General features: G+C 45.2%; 1 protein-coding gene across 1 annotated transcript in view; it reads left to right on the top strand.

Annotated features, from left to right (window-relative positions):
* The window catches only part of LOC133514646 (inactive phospholipase C-like protein 2), a 127,934-nt gene that overhangs the window by 1,029 nt on the left and 101,456 nt on the right, over positions 1 to 25,449 (top strand). The window lies entirely within an intron of this gene.

The following is a 25,449-nucleotide window of genomic DNA, read 5'->3' as shown; positions in this document are numbered from 1 at the left end:
AATATAACCACAGACGGGGAATATCTTGCTTCTCTAAATCAGTCGCATCATCGTTGTGACCATTGCTGGATTCACGTTCTGCCTGATCAGTTCCCGATATGTTAATCGTGCATTTAATAAGTCATTTAAAACATCAATAAAAAAGAAAAAAATGTCGATACTCCACCCAAAAACCTCCACGGCATCAAACTTGGAGGTTGAAAAAAAAAAATTTAACAAGCTTATTTTGGACAAGTAAGGAGGAGACAAAGTCATAAATGGTTGCCATAACAAAACTCACTTCGATACAAACACCAGGGAAATATGTAGTTTTCCGTCTTTTAAAAACAAAAAGAAAAAAACGCACTTTAATCAAGCAATTTTTGTCTGTTGAAAAAAAAAAAACTGCAAAATCATTACGTCAACGTATGCAGGACTCTTTATGATACAGAGCGCGCCCCATGTGGCAGGTCGGCCATATTTTGCCCTTCCTGAGTTTAAATTGAACCATTTAAAAATAATAATTTTTAAAAAATTATATATATATATATATATATATATATATATATATATATATATATAAAATATCCACTTTGAGGCAGATTTTGAAATCTTTGCCAAAACTATTTATTTTATTATTTTTGAAAATTTTTCGGTGCCACATGGTCACATTAATTACTACTTTTCTTTTGCTCAAATATCTTTATCAGATTACCAGTACCCGCACTTTTGACATCTCTGTGTATTTGCGACGCGTCCGTCTAGAATGACCGTGCATGTGGTTCAGTCGGGGAGGACCTGTTCCGAAGTGAAGCCTATCAAATCTTTTTTTTTTTTTTTTTTTTAATTTTTTCGTTTTTGTGAGACCGAGCAATGCGTCAAAGGTGTCAGACTTCTCGTCAATGACACGCACGACAACAGGAAGTCGGTCGAAGCCTTCGCATCTTGACACGTGACGATCCAAAACAAACGTCGGGGGGCTGTCAAGGGTGAAAGGGAAACGGCGAAGCTTGTGAGGGAAGTGATCAGGAAGCATGTGGTGACCCCCCCACCAACCCCTTAAACCACCCCGCCTCCACCCTCGTACAGTTGCGCTAATCCAGCGGTCATGTGACCACCAGCTTTCAGTCTGGAGCAGCCTGATCCATCTGTCGAATAACGCCGCTGATTCTTGACATGGCGAGCAGGCCTCCCCTTTTCGCTGTCTCACGGTCACCGTCACGCTTAATCGCTTGGTTTTCCTCGGACGGTTCGCTAACTGCTGCTAAGTTGCTCCTGACTGCGGTCGACACATGACACCAAATTTAACTCAGCCGCGTGAAGGAAGTGGCCGAGCTTCAGTGGGCGCTTCCTTTTTGGCTCTTTTTTTTGTTCAAAGTTGTGTAACGAGATGCTGGCCAGAGGTCACAGCCTAAATCGGACCCAGGATGGGATGTGGTCTGGATTAATCATTTTCTCATGTTTGCTCAGTAGTCGTCAGTGAGCCCAAACAGAGGGACCGTTGCGGCGTTCTGTCCAACGCGCTGCACGTACGAGCGCGGGGAAAGCGTTGCGAACGTCACACGGGAGGGCCCCCAGCTGAGGTTCGAACCGAGGGCCTCAGAACTGCGAGGCAGACACGCGAAGCTGTCTGGCCGGTTCTTACGAGAACAAAAGCCAAACATGACTGGCCCTGCCACGGTTTCAATTTGGCTCTAGGTGAATGGCCAAATACTCGACATACCGTCTATAGACTGTTCTCGACTACATCTCGTGCATGCGGCCATGTTGGATGGGTCCACTGTACTGACTCGCTGTTCACGCTAACGCTTTTGCATACAGACCCGAGTTACACAAATGTTCGTACGACTGTTAAGAAGTGACGCATGATGGCTAAAAAGACTTTGGAGCGTTATCGGTGCGCATTAGATGTTGTTTCAAGAAAACGTTACGACGAGAAGTGCGCTTTGATCGACAATATCGACCCGTATGCCTTGGAGAAACACAAATGGAGCGCACAAATGTGGGCGTTGGTAACCTATACAGACATCATCAACTCTCTCTTTCTCGACAAGCGCCTATACGGTGGACCAACTAAAGAATTACAAAGGTCTGGAGGTCTACAACCAATTCATCAATAGCTGAGTTTGAGTCCCAAGTGGAGCCCGCACCTCTTTCTCCACTTCCACGGCTACATTTTTAACTCGACTCACGAAAAACAGCCAGCGGTGCGGTAACTCATTTTTGCAAACTTATGATCATAAAACAGAACATGCATTGCATCCACACACACGAGTATTATGTAGCCCCTTGGCCTTAAAGAATACTTCTCCTTCACAGAACTTAGTTGTTGCTAAGTAGGTGTGAAATTGTAAAAGGTATCCAATACTTACCAAGAACAAAATGCTCCGAGCAAAGTCGGACGTAAGGGAATGACTTGACTGCCAGATCGGCTCTCCTGATACAAGACAGCCACAGTTGTCGCCGTTTTGGTTGCCAACTGCTCCGTTTTCTCGTACTGGTCCTTGACCACAGCCGGCAGTCGAAAGAAAGACGCTTTACGACGCCCGCTTTCGTTCGAGCCACCGATAACGTCGCAGTTCATCCGAAATGATTCCTGCTTGGTTACGGTTTGTTTACTCGAATTCACCGCACCAAAATAGCGACCGCGTTCTAGATCGGAAGGTGTGCGACGTCAGTCGAAAACGGTCTTGGAAGCGATTTCACAATTTCACATCTTTTACCCACCACTAACGATGGAAACTGAGTCATCGTCAACCAGTTTCTGATGAAATCATTAATATTCATTTAGTCCAGAACGGTGGTGGTTTAAGATACAAGTAGTGCCACTTTGAAGTTTTTTTTTTGTGTTTTTTTTTTGGCTTCGTCTCGGTGACTCAACTCACTGCAAGCGGCACTTTGGCAGATATCAGTCAATATTCTTCTAAAAAAAAAGAGGCTTCAAGCTTCTTATTGCTTGATGTATTTCCAGCCAGACGAAAATTCTCTCCTGCAGCGTGCTCGCTACTGAGGGAGGCAGGTAGCGTTTGCACAACTTGGCCAAACAAACCCTTCTGGGCCCACAGCAGCAGCAGCAGCAGCAGCCTTTTTGCTCGGTGGGAATTTGGTCACATGTTGCCTCCTTCCGCGTGTTTACGAACGCAGCGCATGCCACATCCCATTGGCAGCCCACCCTTAGTTCTATTCTTTATATTTTTGCATTTTTAACCGTTACTTTTTGCATATCGCACCGCGCTCGATCTCTCCGCTCGGATTTAAGTTAGAGTGAAGTGCCACATTCAAAGGTAATAAATAAAGTCTCGGCTCGGGGCGCCGGCGCGCCGTCATTCACTTGTGGGCTTTTTCACTACATCGACTTTCTTGATTTCTTTCTCTTTGACTACATTGAAAACAGCATTTGGAACGACCCCATGTTTCAGTGACGTAACCTGAAATGAAATGATAATAGAATGTTTCTTGTCGTTGCAAAAATACCACCGTGGTGGATTCGAATTATTGGGGGTGAACAAAACAGAATATCATGGCAGTGTTTGCGGACGAGCTTACACGAACATTTGAATGAGGCTTATCGCTGTGATCAGCAACTGAAAAGATCATAGATAGCCGTTGGTTCTTTCTTTTTTAAATAAAAATCTCAGCATGGGGGGCATCCCGCCGCCATTTTGTCTCACACTTGCACAACTGCAGCCCCTTTCATACAGCTTGCAAAATTATGTACTTTTCCAGCTTTTTCTGTGGAAAAAAATAAAAAAAAATTAGACCTTGTTTTCATTGTTTTTTAACATGGTGTATAGAGCTCGTGCACCTACGTCATAAAATCAGGTGACTTTTGTTTACGTCGCCATATTGCCGGTCAAGCGAAACATTGCCCAATGCTAAGTCGGTTGGAGACGACACGGAAATATGTCTTGTAGCACGACGCCCAGAGTCTTGTCTGATACCGTCAGACATTCGAAACGAAGGTACGTGGAAAAATGAGATAAACTCTGCATAGAGAACCCGTATTTGATCCCGAAATAGATGTTTTCGCTGACAAGAAATTGGACTGTTAATTCGCTTCCGCTTGTCTTGGACAATTGGATATACACATGGATCTGGTGAGTAATTTGTCGGGATTTACAGGGAAAAGTTTGAAAACGTATAAAAGTCTGGACGCATACAAATATTTAGATGCTGGACCTGTTTTCATCAGGAATAAATCCCACATAGTGACGGTTTTGACGGCTCGTGAACGCGGAAGCGTGTTCGGCCACATGTTAACCTTTGCCGAAATCCGTCGATTTTTATTTTATTTTTTTTATTTTTTATTTTTTCCCAGCTAGTATTCAATGCAAATACCAATATTTAAATAAATGATCCCTGGTTTTACACAAACTCGCATTTATTAACTATGATTGAAAAGAGACGACAGATGAGGGCTCGTGAACGGAAAAGTGTGTTCGGCGACACGTTAGCCTTTGCCGGAATCCATCGATCTTTTCAGCTAATGTTCAATACAAATGCCAATATTCAAATAAATGACCCCTAGCTTTAAACAAACTCGCATTCATTAACTATGATTGAAAAAAAAATACACGCAAGCGATTGCGGCCACACTTAACCTCCGTAAATCTCTTCGACAGGCCTGAAATGAAGCGATCGCTACACAGCCGTGTGTGGATTTTGGTCGGGCGCCATCTATGATGTTTAATTTCCGAAATCTATCGATATTTTCTGGCCATTTCTGACGGTATTCCATAGAATGATCTCTCCGAATATCTGTCTCGTCTGTTGTGACAACCAACAGCACAACAGGTCTCGGTTATTGTAAATATTCTCCTCCAGCTCTGTTTGACCGGCAATATGGCGGCGTAAAAATGGTGACGTCAGGTGCACGAGTTCTATTGGGCATGAATCATAGTATCAGAAAAGATGCCCGCTATGGAAGGGTGCTCGACAAATGCTGGGACAGGCACTCATGATTTCCCGTGCCCCGTGGTGTTAGAAAGTAATCCTCCTCGTCTGTCCTGTCAGTTGGCTCTCGGTGTGAAACATGGCGGAAACCAAAGCTGTACTGGTCACCGGACTGCGCTGGAAACCCAGCTCAGGTTTATGTGGAGCAGCGAGTTGAGCAGGATGTGCGAGGCAGCGAGCCGAGGCTGTTGTCACTGCGACGTTAAAGCTTATTACGGGCTTACTGCAAAAAAAAAAAAAAAAAAAGTGGACTCCTCTCCCGCCAATATTGCCAGAAGCAGGCCGGGGGGGTCATGTTGACGTACGCGTCACGGGTTCAAAGAGTCGCCGGCGCGCTCCTCCTGGCGAGAGCAGCATAAACACATTAGTTGACTTGTTTTTGCTCCTGAATAAGGCTGTTTGTTCAGTGGATTTAGGTAATGTCTGGCATAGAAAATAGCATCTGTGCGAGATTACGGGAAGGAGCGTCTGATTAACAAAATATGACGCCGGGAGTTCTGATCATTTCCAGTAATATGGACGCATAGCGGATTTAGGGGATCCGTCGACAGCCGATCGATCCATTTGCAAAACCCCGGTTGAAATGGCTCACTTTCGAGAGGTAATCCAGCTTCACGCAAATGAGCCACTGCCCCCGGCGTGATTAGCTCCACGGGTGGAGAAAGTGCGGGAGCGGGATTGTGTAAATTGGGCCCGCTGTGGCATTACCGTGATTTTACACTTGATGGGTGGGCAGGCATTCCGGAGACAAAACTGTTTGTATTCAAACCATTCACGAGTCAACCCTCCATAATATGATCCCCCGTAGGGCACCACGCTAGACTAGTGGTTAGTGGTCACAGTCCTTCCTGTGTGAAGTGTGCATGTTCTGCCTGTGCTGTCGTTGGTTTTCCCCAGTTTCAAAACCGTTTTACATCAATTGAAGACTCCGAATTGCTCGTGAGTGTGAATGTGAGCGTTAAAACTTATTTGTCTGGATACTGTATGTGTCCTAAAATTGGTTGGCGACTGGCCCCAAGTGTACCCACACCATTCGGCTCCAACCCAATCGACCTTTCCGATGGCGATCTTGAGCTCCGCCCCCTTAGCCATGTCCCACAAGCTTCCGAAATGGTGACTGAACAGAACATGTTTGAAGTCGATTCTCTACCGCGTATTCCAGATAATATTGCGGTATGTTTTTTACCAAATGCGTCAGACTTGTCCAAGGGAGTTCTACAGAGAGGTCTCAACTGTTTCACGCGAGGATATGTACGCGGAATTAAGATTTTGGACGGGAGCACGACGCAATGTCAGCGTTACAGCGAAACGTCGGCTATCGATGCAAAAACGTTTGGTGACGGGATAAAATTGTGGAATCGTACTGCGCATGTAAAGCAGGGGGAGTACTTTTTACTTGGAAAGATCACGAGTAATATCATTGTAGTCTTTAGAAATGAGTGGGTGTATTCATTTGACTTGGCTCGTAATGGAACCCAGTGCTCTGTCTTAAAATTCTGATGTGATACAAATAGGCAAATAGACATTTCTCTTGCATGACATGGCGCATTTACGTATCACTAACTCCTCAGCATAAAACATGAGACACTTGCCAGTGATATACTAACAAATTGAAAGTTAATCTCCTGCAATGTATAAAGCACTGATAATAATTCAATCAAACTCAGAAGATACTTCTCCCTCACTCACCTTCGAACATACAGCTTTGTGTTTGTTGATATTGTCCACATTTAGTTGTACATGCACTCTTCCGCGAGCCTTAATCCATCGTAGACACTTCGTCAACTGTCTTTTAGGCTTTGTAAAATGAATCAAGCGGGCAGGATATCTTTCATCAGAATTGCACGTTCCCCAGGCGCGTCTGAGGACCATTTTCTTCATAACATGAACTTTTCCAAGCGCATGCTACTGACAACCAGCATTGCTTGTGGGATAACATGGCGAAAGGGGCGTGTCAAGACAATCAGACAAGACAATGTCTGATTGGCTATTATCGTACGAGTGATTGACAGGTCGGAAAGGTCCATTGAAACCCGCGATGGATTTTTCTCTTTGAGTTAAAATTTCCCTCCATGGTGCAGTAATGATTTGAGGAATGCGGTTCCCCGGGTTGGAAGTGTCGGCACGTCAACATATCCCTCTGCAGCGCTGCAACGGGTCTTTTCCCTGCCGCCTTCTGACCCTCAAGCCGTGTAGACTGAGCAATATCATGCAAAGTCAATGTGTGGATGATCAGAGTTGATCTGCCGCTTCCAACTAACGAGCCCGCTGGATGTTCTCCGGCTCACTTTCCGAGATGGCCGTAATCTCAACCTTCACACTCGGAGTCTGATTGCACATTTGAGTGTTAACACCTTGCGCCGCGAAAGCCGATCTGTTTCCCCCGACACTGCCCCTCACAGGCACGCGGGACAGATGAATCCGCCGCTTGCCGTCGTAAATAAAACTATGCGCACGGAACAATGCCGCCCGCTGTTGATTTCCCGTCATCCTATGAGCTTCCATCCCTGATGCATCATTCCGAAAGAATGGCGGATTTCAAAATACACTGCGGCTGTCATTGTGTTGTTACAAACAAGAAAAAAAAATAGATATAGGGTACAGCCGAGTGAGCATTGTATTTTATATTATAGTCGTTATCGATCTGTTCTGCGGAGTCCTTGAAGTGGCAAGCTCCCAAGGGGAGAGAGAAATTTCACCGGTTGTTATGTACTTCTTACTTCTTGTTGTTTGTTACTAAATCGACAAAGACCCGACGTCTCTCAAAGATTATCCTGAGAGATTGTTTTATGGTGTCGGCTGTGTTAAGGGTGACGTTTCCCCGCTTCTGATCAGTAAAGGCCAGATCAGATGACTAAAATATTTCCTGTGTTGTGGGCGAGTGATATTATCTTGCCTCAAAAAATTAAATAACCAAAAGCCGGTTTGTCCGATGTCTTCCATTTCGAGCGATTATCCTCTTCTGTGAGGTGTGCACAATTTAGACACAGATCTGTGGATCGTCACTATTGGTAAATGAGGCCCTAAATTTTGTTCTGTTGTGTTGTGTTGTGATTTGAGAGCTATTTCCGACCTGATCTGCTCAGAAAATGTGCAGCCCAACAATTGTAACAGTTAAACCTGTTCAATATCTACGATGGCAAATTCTTGGGTTGAGTGACACTGTGATTGGGATGTAAAATTTTACAATACCTAATGAAACTCGCTGAAATTCACACTGTTCTCAGACACAAATACACATTAATTTGTATAACCATGCATCCTGTCAAAGGTCAGTCTTTGCGCTACTGTGTCATACACATCTGGGTTGGGGAAGGAGACTTGGACTGGCTCTAAGGTTTTGATCATTGTGAGATCATCTTGTGTGTGGTGTGCTGTTTTGGTCATCTGGAAAACACCACTCACCACATTTCAAAAATTGGTTAAGATGCTTAAAAATGCTATGTAACCAGCTATAGCAACGAGCATCTTCACTCTGACTCAAATGGGGGGTGCCAGTTGAAAACTGGGCTCCGACTGACGGTCCGTTCAAGCCTGCTGTCATGGGAAGTAAAATTGGGAAGTGGAAACCTCCCCCAAAAAAAATGAACATTGCTTGACTAAACTTTGGCTCCTACCCGGTCATTCACATGACACAGAAATAAGTAAATGTGATTTACATTTATTACTGAATTGACTGTGTTGTCAACAGTGCGAGAAAACTAATCACGGGCACAACCCGGTTCCAGAGAGACTTCCCAGGCATCTGTTTTGTGGAGACAAACATCGGTGAACAAAAACATCTGTGTGGCCGAACACTGTCAGTGTTGTTGGAAATGCGCTGATGGTTACTCACGACTCCCGCATGACAGCTCAGGAAAACATGCCATGAAACCTAAAATGGAACAACACGGACCCGTAAAGAGGGTTTGAAGAACAGAGGGGGGGTTGGCGAACAGTGGTACTCTGCAGCCCCTCCGGGTTTGTCTAGATTATACCTCTGCCAAGACCGTAATCACTCATTCGCAAGTCGCTACTGTGCAGGCTGTTTTCTCAGGGGATGCCACTTCCAAACTTTTTAGCGTCAAAGCATGATCCAGAGAAGAACCGTTCCTTGAAAAAAAAAAAAAAAAAAAAAAAAACAGGCATGATTGTAAAACTTAAGCGGCACTATGGGAGTTTAATTTGACCACGCTCGGAACTGAAACTGCTCATGTCTTAAAGTGGCACTAAGCAGAAATAGCACGTAAATCAAACGCAGCACGGAGAAATGTTAATAACCCCGCCAGATCGGAATGAATAAAAAAAGTCACAAAGTTTATGAAATCACGTTTGAAAACTTGAATAATATGGCCTACCTCTCAGCTCTCAGACAGAGTGAATGGATGCGTCGAAAGTAAATCAAACAGACGGAGGGGGGGGATAACATATATGATGTAAAATCACGTTAGGAGGCTCAACGTCAATATTGAATGGCTATTGTGGACTGAATATGGTTATAAAATTAAGCACAAACGTTGACTTCCCCTCATTGTTGGAGACATACATAATGTCACAGCTGAACACGACGCCGGACGACAGCGGGATAGTTAAAGGTACAGTGGTGCCTCTACTTACAAAATTAATCCGTTCCAGAAGTTGTTTTGTAACTTGAATTTTTCGTGAGTAGTCTGAGAAACTCGTAAATCACGCCACTGCTATCTCAAAGCCACTACATAGGGAGTATTTATTAATTTATTGATTTTTTTTTTTTTTTTTTTTTTTACAAATATTCTTGAGGCACTTGGTGAAGGGAGGGCTGTTATTCTTTTGATCGTACTTTAAGTATGTTTTGCAGTTTTTTTGTATAGTTTTCCCAGATTAGTGTTTTTGGTTGAGGGGGGGTGGTGGGCCAGCTAGTTCTTCATGTTCTTGTTCATGCAGCAGCTGGACATCATGTCGTCCTCACACACAGCAGTCAACTTTCTTCCAAGAAGACATTGTCATGACATCATGGACCGCGGCAGAGCCTCTCATGGCCTTCAGACCGGACCCCTCCCCCTTCCTCGCCGCGCCGCCTGTTTTTAGATTCGCACTGTACCGTCGCAAAAAGCGCCGGGGAACCAAAGAGCCCATAGCAGTCACCTGAGAGCTATACTATGCTGAGCCATACCATAATTACCAGGGACCACAACCGCAGTACTACAAACTAAACTCTCTTTCGGTGATTAAGATTGACGCAACCTGCTGGTTTTGTGTGGCAAAGTTCTCTGTCGGGCAAAGTTGGAGCTGACCTTTCAATGAAAGCACAGCGCTTGGCACACAGGGGGTTGGGGGAGAGAAGGCGGCAAGTACAGCGACAGCGTGGAAGGGGGATTTGGGGGTGGGGTGGCCGCTGCGGCTATCCTGAGATAATGCATGTGAGAAATCGCAGCTAAACTGACCTTTGGCCTCTGACGAGCTCGCAAGATCAAAGTCTAGCGTTTCTGGTGTTTACAAGGTTAGACAAAGGAACAAGGACAGTTGTGGAAAAGAGGCTGGCGAAAGGTTGGCCAATCATTTGCGATCAGGCCACAAGCAACGATAAAAATCCAGTTCTTTAGTCAAAATACAGAAAATGAAAAATTCAGTACACTTATTCTTCACTTGACAACGTGGCAACGCTGACACTGCACGGCATGAAGCCCAATTCGGACATATTTGGTTAAGTCTCATCTTTTTATGCAGTCGTTCACATTACAAAGAGAAATCCGGCTTCTGCTGTGGACGGAACATGTCCGTGATGTCACAAGCATGCGCATAAAACCAGACGTCGTATTGTGCATGTGTACAACAGGCGGTTTCCATGCCGTAAAGTATACGTGGCCCCTCAACATGACAGCATTTGCGGTAAAACCAAAAACAACTAGCAACAAATCAAGCTACTACTTGTGATGTTATTGGAACCTCCTTGAGACTCTGCAGACCAGGAGCTATACACCCGCCAGACTGTAAATAAATGGCGGCTTTGCAAAGCCACCACTCACTCATTTAACCACAACACCCCATAAAGCTAGCGATCTTAGCCCCCAAATTACACTTAATGTAACGGAGTCGTGTCAGTGTTATATGCAATGGAAATATCTTCCGACGTTAAAAAAAAAAAAAAAATCTCTTCTCACACGTCGACAACTTCGCTAGATGTTCAAAGTACGCACCGCCAACCTGAAGCTAAATTTGGCGTTTGATAGTTCTTCCATTGAGTCCGAAAATGTCTTCTTCTGTTAGCCGAGCTGCCAAATCACGTATGGAGAAATTCATTTCACGGTGGTTATTATGTAATTTAAGTGGAAATTATCTCACTGGCACATTGTAAGAAATGCCTCGCTTGTTTATTTTAATGCTGGATGGGTGTTCAGGCACTTCAGAGACCCGAACGTACAAAAACAATCCAAAGTGCCGCGAATATATAATGCCCGTGGGAACTATGTCGCTTCTCAAAACAGCAGCACATACTGAGCCGAGGAAAGCGGGCACGCAACGTCGAAAGCACATTACAAAATGTAGTACTCGGGAGCATGATCGGCTTGATAACGTCTGTCCAAAATCAATCAAATCGCAAACCCAAAGGAATAGCTTTTGTGATTTGAGCGACATTGTTCTCGTAATTAGCATACAAAGTGAATTTGATTTGATCTCGGACGCTCTTTCTTTCGGATGCCGCTCGCCATGTTGAAACAACACACAACCCCTATTTCCACCACACGCGCTCAACCACGCGCTCACTACCTGATACGGCGTGACGCCACCCGCCGCGGAAAGGTCACAAAAACTGAGCCGCCACGGCCGGGCGATGACGTGAGCCAACTGGAGAGGAGGGTTAACCTCGTTACGAGGGCTTTGAGTCCAAAAAAAAAAGAATTAGGCGCCACTTTGAATTGTTTAACATAGTTAAAGGAGGCCGGCTAACTGGATTACGTGTAAATGCCGAGTGATTGGCTCCGCTCTAGACTAATTTAGCAGCGCATTCTTTTTCCAATTTATGGAAAACATTGATTTTTGTCCATCTCGCTCCTCTCTTACTTCGGTGAGCTTATTCACGGTGTGGTCCGCTCGTCCCAACAGTCTCTTATCAAGTGTGTGCACCACTTGCGCAAAGTTACTCGGTGTGGTCTGGCCCACTTAGATATTCAGTCGAGCGTCGGCCCGTGACGAAGTGAACCAACGGGGACCGGTTTGTCTTCTGTGTCGGCAGACTGTAACTATCCAAATATTGTTTTATCGGTGGCTAATTGCTTTATTTCACATGATACATCTGCAATATGATGTTTCGAAAGTATGAAAACAAGTTTATGAAGCTTTAATAAAGAGATATGCATTTTTAAAACGTTAAGAGTTTCTAGTCTCGGTAGTCTGTCTCGGTTGGGATTTTGTAAAAATACCCCAAGGGTATTTTTATTTTCCTGGCAAACATCGGAATCGGAACTGGCCTAAAGAAACATCCGTTTCGGCTGGGTCCAAACAAACACCACCAATGTCGTTTGTTATTGCTTTCGCTTCACTCAAAGTTGGTTTGACGTACTGCCAAAAGCATATCGCTAGCTGTGACGTCCTCTATCCAAAAGTTGAGTTTATCAACTGGCTAAAGTGCGAAGCAGTTGCACTTTTTATTCCTTACTTTATATGTTCCATGTGGGAAGTTGATTGGCTCTCTACCGAAAAATACGAATTCATGAACTGTGACATCACTAATGAATCACATTTGTCCATTTTCTACCGCTTATCCGAGATCAGGTCACGGGAGCAGTCACTTAGCCGGGACGCCTAGAGTTCCCTCTCCCCAACCACTTCATCCAGCTCTTTTAGGGAGGGATCCCGAGCCATTAGCAGGCCATCTGAGAGACATAGTCTCTCTAGCGCATCCTGGAGCCTTTCCGTGGTTCTCCTCCCGGTGGGAAGTGCCCGGAACACCTCACCAGGGAGGATTCAGAAGGCATCCAAATCAGATGCCCCAGCCAACTCATCTGGATCCTCTCAATCCAGAGGATCCTCTACTCTGAACCCCTCCCGGATGACCGAGCTTCTCGTCTTATCTCTAAGGGAGAATCCAGACACCCCGCGGAGGAAACTCGTTTTCAGCCGCTTGGAACCTGTTGTTCTTTCGGTCTTGACGTACAGCTCGTAACCATAGGTGAGGGCAGAACGCAGATCCACTGGTGAACTGAGAGCTTCAACTTTCGACTTAGCTCCTTCTTTAGCACAACAGTCCGACACAAAGTCCGCATCACTGGGCTGCACCGAGCCACCTGTCAATCTCGTGTTCCATTCTTCCCTCACTTGTGTTTAGACTCTAAAATACCTAAACTCCTCAACTTGGGGCCAGATCTCATCCCCGACCTGGAGAGGGTATGCAACCTTTTTCCAACTGTGGACCATGGTCTTAGATTTGGAAGTGCTGATTCTCATTCCAGCCCCTTCACACTCTTCTGTGAACCACTCCAGTGAGAGTTGGAGATCACGGCTTGTTGAAGCCAACAGAACCACACTAACTCCCAAAGACGGATATGCAATACTGAGGCCACTAAATCGGACACCCATCGGTGACAAAGGCAGCTTTGGCAGAGTCCAACCCTCACCGGAAACGAGTCCAACTTACTCCCAGCAATGCAGACCAAACCCTGACACCGGTCGTACAAGTTTTCTCTACCCCATACTCCTGAAGCACCGACCCATAGGACTCTCCATGGGACACGGTCGAACCCCCTCTCCCAGTCCACAAAACGCACGTTGACTGGTTGGGCCAAATCCCATCCTCCCTCGAGGACCCTGTCGAGTGTCTAGACCTGCTTCACTGTTCCCCATTAGTCTCGCTATAAAAAGTTATTGTTAATATTAACGTGCTCATAAGTCACTGCAAATTGTGTTTTAAAATCACAACTACTGTCTGTGTGCCTCTTCAACTGGAGCTCTGTGTAATGTGATCATCTGAGACGGGAAAAAATGAGTTGGCAAAATGCTGTAGCTGAAATTGTCGTTTTAGACAAACTGCTCTTCTGTGTCTTGCTTTCAAACGTCTTCAGCTACCTGACCATGAAACCAGTAAAATGCCATTTTTCATTCATGGTTCATTTCCTGTCTAAAGTTAACCCCCCCCCCCCTTGCTTACAGGTTACCGTCCGTGCTCCCATCCCTGTCTGACATGTTTGAAGCCCTTTTGCTTGCAGTTTGACACAGATGGAGGTGGGGGGCGGGTGGGGGGTGGTGCACGATGGGGAGGGGCTCTCTGGGCTGTTTGTTCACTTGTCAGATGACATTCAACACTGTTTGGGAAGACAACAAGGCCAGGAAGGGAGCAAGCTGGCGGGGTGGTCCGCTGGGTGGGATTGAGTTTTTGGGGGACTTGTTTTCAGGATAAAATCATTCTGCCACCCAAGTTTGAATCTGTTTTATGTTTTTTGGGTTTTGATCATTTGCGTGAAGTAGCGGTTATTTTTGTACATGAAATGTTACTTCAAATACTTTTTTGTTCATGGGAATTTGTTAATGCCTTTCAGTTCACCTTTTATTTTGTTCAGAAAATTAGCATTTTGTCAGTCAGGCAAACCGGATTGAAAGCAGATTTATTCTAGAGAATGTCCAATGTTCCAAATGTTCCTTGAAAATAATGTTACCCTTATTGAGAAACTAATTTTTTAAGGGCACCATTTTCCAAACGATCGCCGGGCGCTTTTGTTCTTGCTCAAAAGCAGTCATTTCTCTGTCTAATTACAAGCCCACAATTTCTGCTTTGTCCGCCCATTTTAACCACGTCTGGACACATCAATCGCTCTGCCCAAAATACATACTGTTGGCCATTAGATAATTATGTGATTATAAAATTTCGGTGCCTTGACTTTCAGAGCCAGACCGCAATATTGCTTGGCGTTCATTGAAATAATCACAAGAAAAAAATAATGCTTAGTCTTTGCTATTTGCCAAGGAGCACTCAGTAACCGCGTGCACTCCCGCCATATGCTTGTCACTTGGAATCGAACTCGGTATGTCATGTAGTAGCATTTGGGTATGAAGAAGAACCCAAAGTCCAGCGTATATTAGTTAGTTATCTTATTAATTATATTGCATTCCATTACATTGTGATGTTTGGTCAGAAGGAGCTATATTGTGTCGTCGTAGACCTAGAGAGAGCCTATGACAGAGTACCAAGAGAAGAACTGTGGTACTGCATGTGGGGAGAAATATGTTAGAATAGTACAGGAAATGTACAAGGATAGCAGAACAAGCAGTGAGATGTGTCGTAGGTGTGTCAGAAGAATTTAAGGTGGAGGTGGGACTGCATCAGGGATCCTTTCTGAGGCCCTTCCTGTTTGCGGTAGTAATGGGTAGGCTAACAGACGAGGTTAGACTGGATTCCCCTTGGACCATGATGTACGCAGATGATATTATGATCTGCAGTGAAAGCAGATGGAGGAACAATTAGAAAGATGTAGGCACGCATTGGAAAGGACAGGTATGAAGATTAGCCGAAGTAAAACAGAATATATGTGCGTGAATGAGAAAAGTGGAGGGAGAAGAGTGAGGCTACAGGGAGAAGCGATGGCGAGGGTGGATGACTTCAAATATTTAGGGTCAACAATACAGCGCAATGGAGAGTGTGGTAAGGAAGTGAAGAAACGGGTCCAGGCGGGGTGGAACAGTTGACGGAAGGTGTCTGGTGTTCTATGTGACAGAAGAGTCTCCGCTAGGATGAAGGGCAAAGTTTATAAAACAGTGGTGAGCCCGGCCATGATGTACGGATTAGAGACGGTGGCACTTTAAGAGACAACAGGAAGCAGAACTGGAGGCGGCAGAAATGAAGATGCTGAGGTTCTCGCCCGGAGTGAGCAGTTTGGATAGGATTAGAAATGAGCTCATTAGAGGGACGGCAAAAGTTGCATGTTTTGGAGACGAGGATAGAGAGAGCAGACCTCAATGGTTTGGACATGTTCAGAGGCGAGAGAGCGAGTATGTTGGTAGAAGGGTGCTGAGGATGGAGCTGCAAAAGGAAGACCAAAGAGAAAGTTTATGGTTGTGGTGAGGGAAGACATGAGGGCAGTGGGTGTTACGAGAGGAGGATGCACGAGATAGGCTTGGATGGAAAAAGATGACACGCTGTAGCGACCCCTAACGGTTGACAAGCTGAAAGGAAAAAAAAGAAAATAAGTACTTAAATTGGACGTTTACAAAGAAAAAAAACTCTAAATATAAATATAATTACACTGTAAACACAACACCTATCGAACGCGGCGGTCCTGAACGAGTTTCAAACCCTTTGCAGCGTCCTCGCAGGTTTCCTTCAGGGTTACGTAGCACAAACCGCTAGTAGGCTGAACATCAGCTGGCCAGCGCAATTCTCAAGGCTGCCGTCGACTGCGAGGTGACATCAGTTCAACTCAATAAAACATTCACTTCACATGAAGCCAATGTTAGCAAACTTGCCTTCGAAGTCGCAGTGGAGCAATGACGTGACGGATCGTTTATTTTCCATCATTCTTGCGAGCAATAAATGAAACAAAAGTTGCGTGAACATGTGAAAAAATGGAAAAAAATAGATCATACAACATAATCGAACCAGCTCACACAACTCCACTAAAATTATGTACCCAAGATATGAGTAGGCTGTAGCACAATGCCTATTCTTGCTTTTCCTTATTTACTGAATATAATAATTCCATCAGAGAGAGAGAGAGAGAGAGAGAGTGAGAGAGAGAGAGAGAGAGAGAGTGCACATTGCTTGACTTGAACAAAAGTTGGATTGTTTTTTGTGCAAAAAAAAAAAATTATGGATAGATTTCGTGCAAGGACGTGACGCCAGCAAGATCAGGTTCTAGAATGTGGCGCCCTACCTCGACTCTATATTTCATTGGGCTACTGCACATATCAAACGTTTAACTAGTTCTATGCGTTCGAGACTGTTACTCATCAGTCAACACACACAACTGAAACAACGTTACTCATCATTGCTAGATACTATAGATACTGCTCATCTAAAATAGATGTATATTTATACATTTTCTTTTAAATATTTTCATTTAATTTTCAAGCAAGTTAAAAGTTACGCGGTGACCACCGAGCACGGTGGAGCCGCGCCCGGGCGCCCTCTATTGATCAACAGCCGCTTGAGTTGAGGTTGGTGTAATGAGTCAGAAGTTAAGGTCGGTTTTAGGTAACGATCCTTACTTTTTATGTACTTTTGTGTCGAGTTCCAAATAATCCGGGTCAAATGGCAGTCATCCCTGATGTCTGTTCATCGCGAAAGGATTGCTGGTAGCACAGTCTTGTTTTGTTAGGAACAAGAGGAGCCTTTGGCGGCTCGAATTGTAGACGGGCCAACTCGCAGTATTTGTCTCCTTTGTTTCGCAATTAAGACGTATTTAGGTTAAGCCAGCTTTTTCTCTTGACAAGTGACCTGACCGCTGAGCATCAAGGCGGAATGAAGCAGTTTGTTTATTGGAGGCAGATAAACAAATGAGTAAATAAATAAATGGCATAAAGCTGTGGCGTCTAGAAAGGCTGCATGAGGTCACAGTTTTTGTTGTTGTTTTTGTTTTGACCTCTCCTGTTCAGCTGCACGGCCTTGCAGAATGGTCAGTCTGTATGCCTTCGTGGTGGAGCAGTTTTTCTGCGTAATTGGGGTAGTTAGAAATACTACCTCTGCTAATTTTACAATTTTTTTTTTTTTTTTAAATGATTCCGATATCTGTTGAAAATGCAGCCGAGCCGGACAGAAAATGGCTTTAGGGGACAGACAAAGGGATAGAGTCAATCTTTTTCTTTTCCTTTCGGCTTGTCCCGTGAGGGGTCGCCACAGCGTGTCATCTTTTTCCATCTAAGCCTATCTCGTGCATCTTCCTCGCTAACACTCACAGTCCTCATGTCCTCCCTCACAACATCCATCAACCTTTTCTTTGGTCTTCCTTTTGCAGCTCCATCCTCAGCACCCTTCTACCGACATACTCCCTCTCTCGCCTCTGGACACGTCCGAACCCTCAAAGTCTGCTTTCTCTATCCTTGTCTCCAAAACACTTTGCCTGTCCCTCTAATTAGCTCATTTCTAATTCTATCCGAGCGAGAGCCTCAACATCTTCATTTCTGCCACCTCCAGTTCTGCTTCCTGGTGTCTCTTAAAGTGCCACCGTCATGGCCGGCCTCACCACTGTTTTATAAACTTTGCCCTTCATCCAAGCAGAGACTCTTCTGTCACATAGAACACCAGACACCTTCCGCCAACTGTTCCACCCCACTTGAACCCGTTCCTAGCACTGCCTTGCTCATTTCCCACACCCTATCATGTCCTGCCCTTTTCTCTACTCCCTCATCTTGTTATCTAAGTTACTAATTGCGTGTCCTCGCCGAGTGTTCCGCTAAATCCACAAATAACACGATTTGACTGTTGTAGCATCAGTTGTGCAAAATGAACCACAGCAGGACGATAGTTAGCTCAAATATTGACGCACAATTAACGTTGCAACAGTCAAATCGTCTTCTTATTTGTGAATTTGGCGGAACACTCAGTGAGGACATGCAATTAGTAACCTAGAGAACACGATGAGAGAGTACAGAAAAGGGCAGGACACGACAGGGTGTGGGAAATGAGCAAGACAGTGCTACTAACGAGTGGCGCAGTGGGATTCTTTTTAGTGTCGAAACACCCAACTGTGAGTTGGTATGCGAGGATTGCCTATGTTGTTATTAACCTATTATTACGAGTGAAGGAACACCATAGAACATGCACGTTAGTCCACTGGTGTACGGAGTTGCTGAGCCGGCGGATTGAGGAAGGGTTGGCCCGGAACCCGTCCACACGCAAGTGCGGGGGCCGACCGAGTAAACCCGTCTGGCGAGGGACCCAACCACCAGGGAGACGCCACCCACTCCCCAGGACCCATGGAAGTTGGGAGGGGCAGGGGCGGCGGACCACCGCCACCCCCCATGCAGCACTTGTGTGACTGGGCATTTGACCAACAGCCTTAGCAAGGACTTACTCCCGTTGAGAGGGCTCGTGCCAATCACCACGGCGCGCCTCGCAAAAGTGGCCTCCCTCGTGCAACACGCTGGCATTCGCGTCGCCGCGCAATTGAGCCCGGAGCCACATTTAACACTCACTCCGGGCTTCGCGTTACACAACGTCACCCGCCGGCTGCCCGCGGCCGACAAGTGCACACGTACTGTATGTACTGGCGAGTAACTCAGGAACCCACGTTGGTCATTCACCAGTTGTTTGACTTTCAAAACAAAATTTCCCGTTGAGATTAATCATTTTTGATTGAAAGAAGGAGTACCAAACAAGGATGTTGATTGGCAAGTTGGCTTCTCTAGCCGGCTAGCTCGCTGTGGACTGGCTAAGTGCCATATAAAGCTACTTCATTTAAATCTTCTCTGACTTTTCTCATGTACTTTAATCCATCTTTCGGTGCTGTTCTGATAAGAGAGTGAAGATGCAGATTGTGAATTTAGCTACCCACACTGACTTGCTAACTCAACGGTGACTCCTCACCCGCCTTTTTGTGAACAAAGAAATTTCATTGGCCATTTAGCGGAAATTGGTTCCAGCACTCCCGCGACACCTTGTGAGATTAAGCGGTTTAGATAATACGTCCCCTGTCCGCCATTTCGACTGGCTAATGCTTGTCCGTGTTTGTACGCCGGGACTACCTTCGCATTTTTTGCCCTCCTTTTTTGACATTATGGCTCCAAAAAAGAAAGCTGTGTCTTTTAGCAATGCTTCTGCCGCCACCCCAAAAATTCATTACCATGGAAACGAAGCTCAAGATCATAAAAAGATCGGAGAGAGGAGAGACACCAACACCGAGGCTTCAGTCGGTCGACCGTGGTAACAATTATTAAAGACAAAGCCCCTATTTTAGCGCATGTGAAGGGTTCCGTTCCTATGTCAATGATCACAAAACAAGGTTCTAGATGGAGTGGATTGAGGACCAGGTTCCTTCGCAATAGCTAAGCACAGCCTCCCCTTCTTCTTCTCCATCCACCTTTCAGCAGTAATGCTCTCGTTTATTTCAATGTATTTGTTTTTGAGACAAAGTATTTCGATGTAAATTCTGACTTTAATGGTGGAATCCGACTTAAGTCGAAGTTCGAGTTAAGTCGCTACGCTAGGAACGGATCTCAGTCGTAGACCGAGGACTCCCTGTAGATGGGTGACTATATAAGTGGGTGCGTATTATGTTATTATATGTCATGCAGTTGAGTTGTCAAAATACCTGTCCAGCATATCAAGGCAAACTTAATTTTTTTTTTTTTTTTTTAATTTGCCTAAAGGTTTTTTGCAATTTGTTTAGCCGGGAGATATATCTGTAATATGACCTTCAACTGTGACCGAATTTTCCCAACAAACCAACCCGCTGACAGATGTTTTTTTTTTTTTTTTAATTATTATTACTAAAAGTCAATATTGAGTTTACATGTGCCTTTTTTTCGCATATCTTCCACTTCAAACCATTGTAATTTTATGGCTGCCACTTCACCTCAAATAGCCCGACTTGCTCCGAGGCATCTGTCCAGATGGGTGGAAAGTCTGAACCAGGGGGTGGGGGGGCTGGGGGGGTGGAGGAGACAAAGCAGGCCATTGGCTGGCCAACTTCCGGCTCGGAGGCCTTGAGGGCGGGGAGGCGGTTCAGATGGTAGGTGGCCAGCTGAGTGCAATGAGGTTACGCCATCATAGCGCTGACATCTGCATGCGGCGTTTGATCTATTGCTGTTTAAAAATTCGAACGTGCAGGATATACGTACGGTGGGGCGGTGGCCGGTTTTGAGGCTACAAAGGAATTTAAAGAAAATCAGTAGCAATGTGACTCCTTTTGCTTGTACGGAGACATATTCGGCTTTTTTTTTTTTTTTTTCACAATTTCAAAAAAGAAGAAAAAAAAGTTCTGTTGTCATAATGCCTGTGGAATGTTTCATAAAACTACCCCGAGGACCGAAAAATGACAGACAGTGCACTCTATGTCTCGTATTGCTGGAATCAGCCAGTTTGAAGGGATTGGCCCTGTCACATGTGAGCGAGACTCTGTACGGTTGCCCCAAATACTTGCTGGGCCAATGGCGGGTATAGATTTTGGCACCATGACGACTGGGGTGGGGCAAATAAAAGAAGTCCGCAGTTTGTGGGGGGTGAAATGCAAACCTGTAAAGGCAAAACATTTTTACTCGTGGATACAGAACTTCATACAGTACTCAGAGTATATGTGGTACACGCCCACATCACCAAACACACATTCAGTACCCTCTACCAATGCATCAAAAATGTCACCCGAGAAAAAACTATGTCCAAATGATCATAAGCTAATGCTGTTAGCTAGCGCTAAACTGTACATTCACCCAAAGCTCAATGCAGCTCTGCTTACCTAGAAAACCTTCAGATGATAGCAGGGACATTGCACCCATGGCGGACGTGAATCTGAATCTGCATGGTCGTGTTTCAGACAGTATGTTTGGAGTAAAGTGTGTCGCGTAGCTGATCATGTCATGGGTGGAGAGACTCAATAGTACGCCTTCTACTGTAGTAGTATTTTTCTGAGAGGATAAAGAATATATATACACGATGGCTCAGTTTGTAAAGCGTTGGCCTCACAGTTCTGAGGACCGGGGTTCGATCCCGGCTCCCGCCTGTGTGGAGTTTGCGCGTTCTCCCCGTGCCTGTGTGGGTTTTCTCCGGGTACTCCAGTTTCCTCCCACATCCCGAAAAGATGCAACATTAATTGGACACCCTAAATTGCCCCTAGGTGTGATTGTGAGTGGGACTCTTTGTCTCTACGTGTGTTACGATTGGCTGGCGACCAGTTCAGGGTGTAACCCGCCTCCTGCCCGTTGAAAGCTGGGTTAGGCTCCAGCACTCCCCGCGACCCTTGTGAGGATCAGCGGCAAAAGAAAATAGATGGATGGATACCTGTGATTATTATTAAATTATCAATGTGTTGCTGTCTAAGCATGTCTTCAAATACTTGTCTCGTAAATGGTTCTAAAACCACGACTGTTGATGCTATCTGTTAGCATGTCAATGGCATTTTCCATTTTATATTATCGTTAAGCTAGCGTGCGTTTCTTAAGGCCACATTCGGTTGTTTTAAACACACGTGAAATTGTCTCTTATTTACTTGGTGGTAAATTTCAAATGGGATTGACCATAAAAAGCTTAAAGCTTCTTTTTTTTACTGAATTGTTTACTGTTTACCAAACTGGTGCTTACTTTGAAGTTATTTGAACTGAGCATACAGCGCTAGCTCGCTAGTTTGTCCTCGAAAGTCAAAGCAAAAAGTCTGTCGTATGACGGCTTGACTGCGTTTGTGACTCTGCCACTGTGGAGTGATCGGAAGCAGAACCAAAATTGTTTTCAGTTGCGTCATAGTTTAGCCAGCCATTATGAAATAAATGCTGTTTTCATGCTCGCCGTCAATTTTCAAAATGACTCCAGTTCTATTACTGAAAACAAAACTGAAAGCAGGAAGTCCGCATTCAAGAACGAGCGACACGAGATTTTTTTTTTTTTTTTTGACGTAAAGAAAGCATTTGGTGACATGGGGGGGAAGTTCCCCCCCACGACCCCCCTTGAACACACACATCATACAGCAGGTTGACAAGAGTTGACTAACCGCTCTCGTGTTTGCTTTCCCCAACTGGTTCAATTTGCCGGCGTAAAGCGGGTCAATGACACGCCTCGTTATTTTCCATGTCATCTAGATGAGTCCTGCAGGGGAGCCGTCACCTGCGGTGAATTATGACTCCCCTGATTGATTCCACATCAGACGAACTGCTGTTTCATCAGTCGACACGCTGGCCGACCGCTGAGGGGGCAACGAAGCTCCGGTGGTTGCACTACTTGAAGGCATGATGCATTTTTCTCACAATGAAAATAACTTCTCAAGTGTCTTTATAACGCGTGTGCCGCATTTTTGTCCAGATATTGCAAGGATTAATAATTACGATGTAATTCACACGTATCGCCAGCCAATCGCAGGCCACGTAGAGACAAACAGTTGCACTCACAATCATACCTAGGGCCAATTTAGAGTGTCCAATTAATATTCCATGTTTTTGGGATGTGGGAGGAAAACGGAGTGCCCACCCGGAGAAAACCCACGCAGGCACGAGGAGAGTGTGCAAACTCCACACAGGCGGGGCTGGGATTGAACCCGGGTCCTCAGAACTGTGAGGCCAACACTTTTCCACCTGATTCACTGTGCTGGCCGCAAAAAATAAATGTTTCTCAAATTATTTTATTATATAAAGTATTTAAACTATACATCTATTTCTACTATACAGTTTATTTTTCAGGAAAAGCTAAAAAAAAAGCTTTATCAAGCCTAATTTTTGGGGCTTGGAACGCATAGTTTCTTTTTGCATTAATTGTAATGGGAAACATTGATTCGGTTTTTGAACAAATCACTTCTCGAACCGTTTTCTGGAACGGATTGTGGTCAAGAACCGAGGCATCACTGTACATCACAATTGTGGGTTACCCCCCCACCCCCAAACCCCAATGCCTTCTTCTCCTGATTTATATACTGTAAGCGACAAGAATCCCAAACCACAAGTTTATCAAGATTTTGTTGACATTTGCTCACTCTGTTGACATAACCCACAAAACAACCCCCCGCACCTCCGCTCTTATCACATTTGGGAAAGCAGCTATCTTTGTTAGAGGACCTTGTGCTTTTATTTGCGGCGCTGCCGACTGCGGTCACACCGCCGCTGTTAACGCCGTCGCTAACGGGTGTCCTCGGGCTCTCTTTGAGCTTTTCCTCGCTCTTCACACAATTACATTGTTTCTCACCTTTGCACGCCCCGGTAAGTCTTGCTTGTCCAGTCTTGCTGCTGTGCTTTGAGCAAGAAACAACTGGAATGACTACTTTGCTCGCGTTTATCAAATCTTTACAATTTTATCCATGTGATGTTTTGAAGGAATATTAGTCCACTGGTTTTAAAAATATATATATTAGAATGCATTATACACAAGGTGTTCGGTCCTTGTACGACCGCTGTCAGAGTTTGGTCCACATTGCCGGCAATCAGTCGGACTCGGTTCCGATGAGAGTTGAATTCCCTTTGTCACCGATTTTGTTTATAACTTTTATGGACAGAATTTCTAGGTGCAGCCAAGGCAATTTGTCCAGTTTGGTGGCTTCCGCGTCGCATCTCTGCTCTTTCCAGATGATGTGGTTCTGTTGGCTTCATCAAGCTCCAAATCCGAGACTATGGTCCTCGGTCGGAAAAGGGTGGTGTGCCCCCTCCAGATCGGGGATGAGATCCTTCCCCAAGTGGAAGAGTTCAAGTATCTCGGGGTCTTGTTCACGAGTGAGTGTAGAATGGAGCGGGAGATCGACAGACGGATCGGTGCAGCGTCTGCAGGGATGCGGACTTTGTATCGGTCCGTTGTGGTGAAGAGGGAGCTAAGTCGAAAGGAGAAGCTCTCAATTTACCAATCGATCTACGTTTCTACCCTCACCTATGGGCATGAGCTGTGGGTCGTGACCGAAAGAACAAGATCCCGGATACAAGGGGCCGAAATGAGTTTCCTTCCCTTAGAGAGAGGGTGAGAAGCTCGGTCATCCGGGAGGGGCTCGGTGTCGAGCCTCCTCCGCATTGAGAGGAGCCCGATGAGGTGGCTGAGGCATCTGATGAGGATGCCTCACGCACGCCTCCCTGGTGAGGTGTTCCGGGCATGTCCCACCGAAAAGAGACCCTGAGGGCGACCCAGGACACACTGGAGAGACTATGTCTCTCGGCTGGCTTGGGAACGCCTCGGGATCCCTCCGGAAGAGCTGGAAGAAGTGGCTGGGGAAAGGGAAGTCTGGGTATCCTTGCTGAAGCTACCTGGCCCGCGACCCGACCGGAGAAATGGTAGATGATGAAGAATGCATTATTCAGTACGTACTGTATTGATCATTCCCGAAAAGTAAAGCATTTGCAGTGGAACGTTTCCACTGGAACCATAAAGGTCTTCAAATTACTTAAGAACTGTAATAATAATGTGGATCAACAATAAATCAGTAGCTCGGATGTAAGAATGCTGATTGGAAAAATAAAACGCTCACACGCCGGATAACAAGTTGCAACTCGTACAGCGGTAATGATACCCGTGGGTAGCTTATACTGTATGTTGGACCTCATGAATCTACGCAGATAATATATAACAATACTCACTGGCATATATTCTTTATCCTCTGTGAAGAATGCCTAATGATTCTGCCATACTGAGAATCCGAGCGCTCCAGTGCGGTACTGTGTATCCGTCCAAGGCGCGTACCCCACAAAGAGCAGTACACAGTCACCCCCCCCCCAACTCCCACTTAGCTTGAGTAACTATTTATTTGATCCATGTTTGTATCAATAATTTTGGTGGCAATACAAAGCAAAGACACTGCTTGGAAAGTGCCATCCCAATTGGGTCAAATATTAGCCCACGCGAATTAACACATTTTTATCCGTCGTAGATGATGGTCAGCTCCGTATCAAAAGATGACCATCACACTTATTCCCATGTCTTCTAAGAGTCTTTTTTTGGTCTCATTTTTCCACATTGGAAAG

The sequence above is a fragment of the Syngnathoides biaculeatus genome, chromosome 16, assembly GCF_019802595.1.
Source record: "Syngnathoides biaculeatus isolate LvHL_M chromosome 16, ASM1980259v1, whole genome shotgun sequence".
Lineage (NCBI taxonomy): Eukaryota > Metazoa > Chordata > Actinopteri > Syngnathiformes > Syngnathidae > Syngnathoides > Syngnathoides biaculeatus.
Note: the sequence above shows the minus strand (reverse complement) of the source record. Positions and strands in the feature narration are given on the sequence as shown.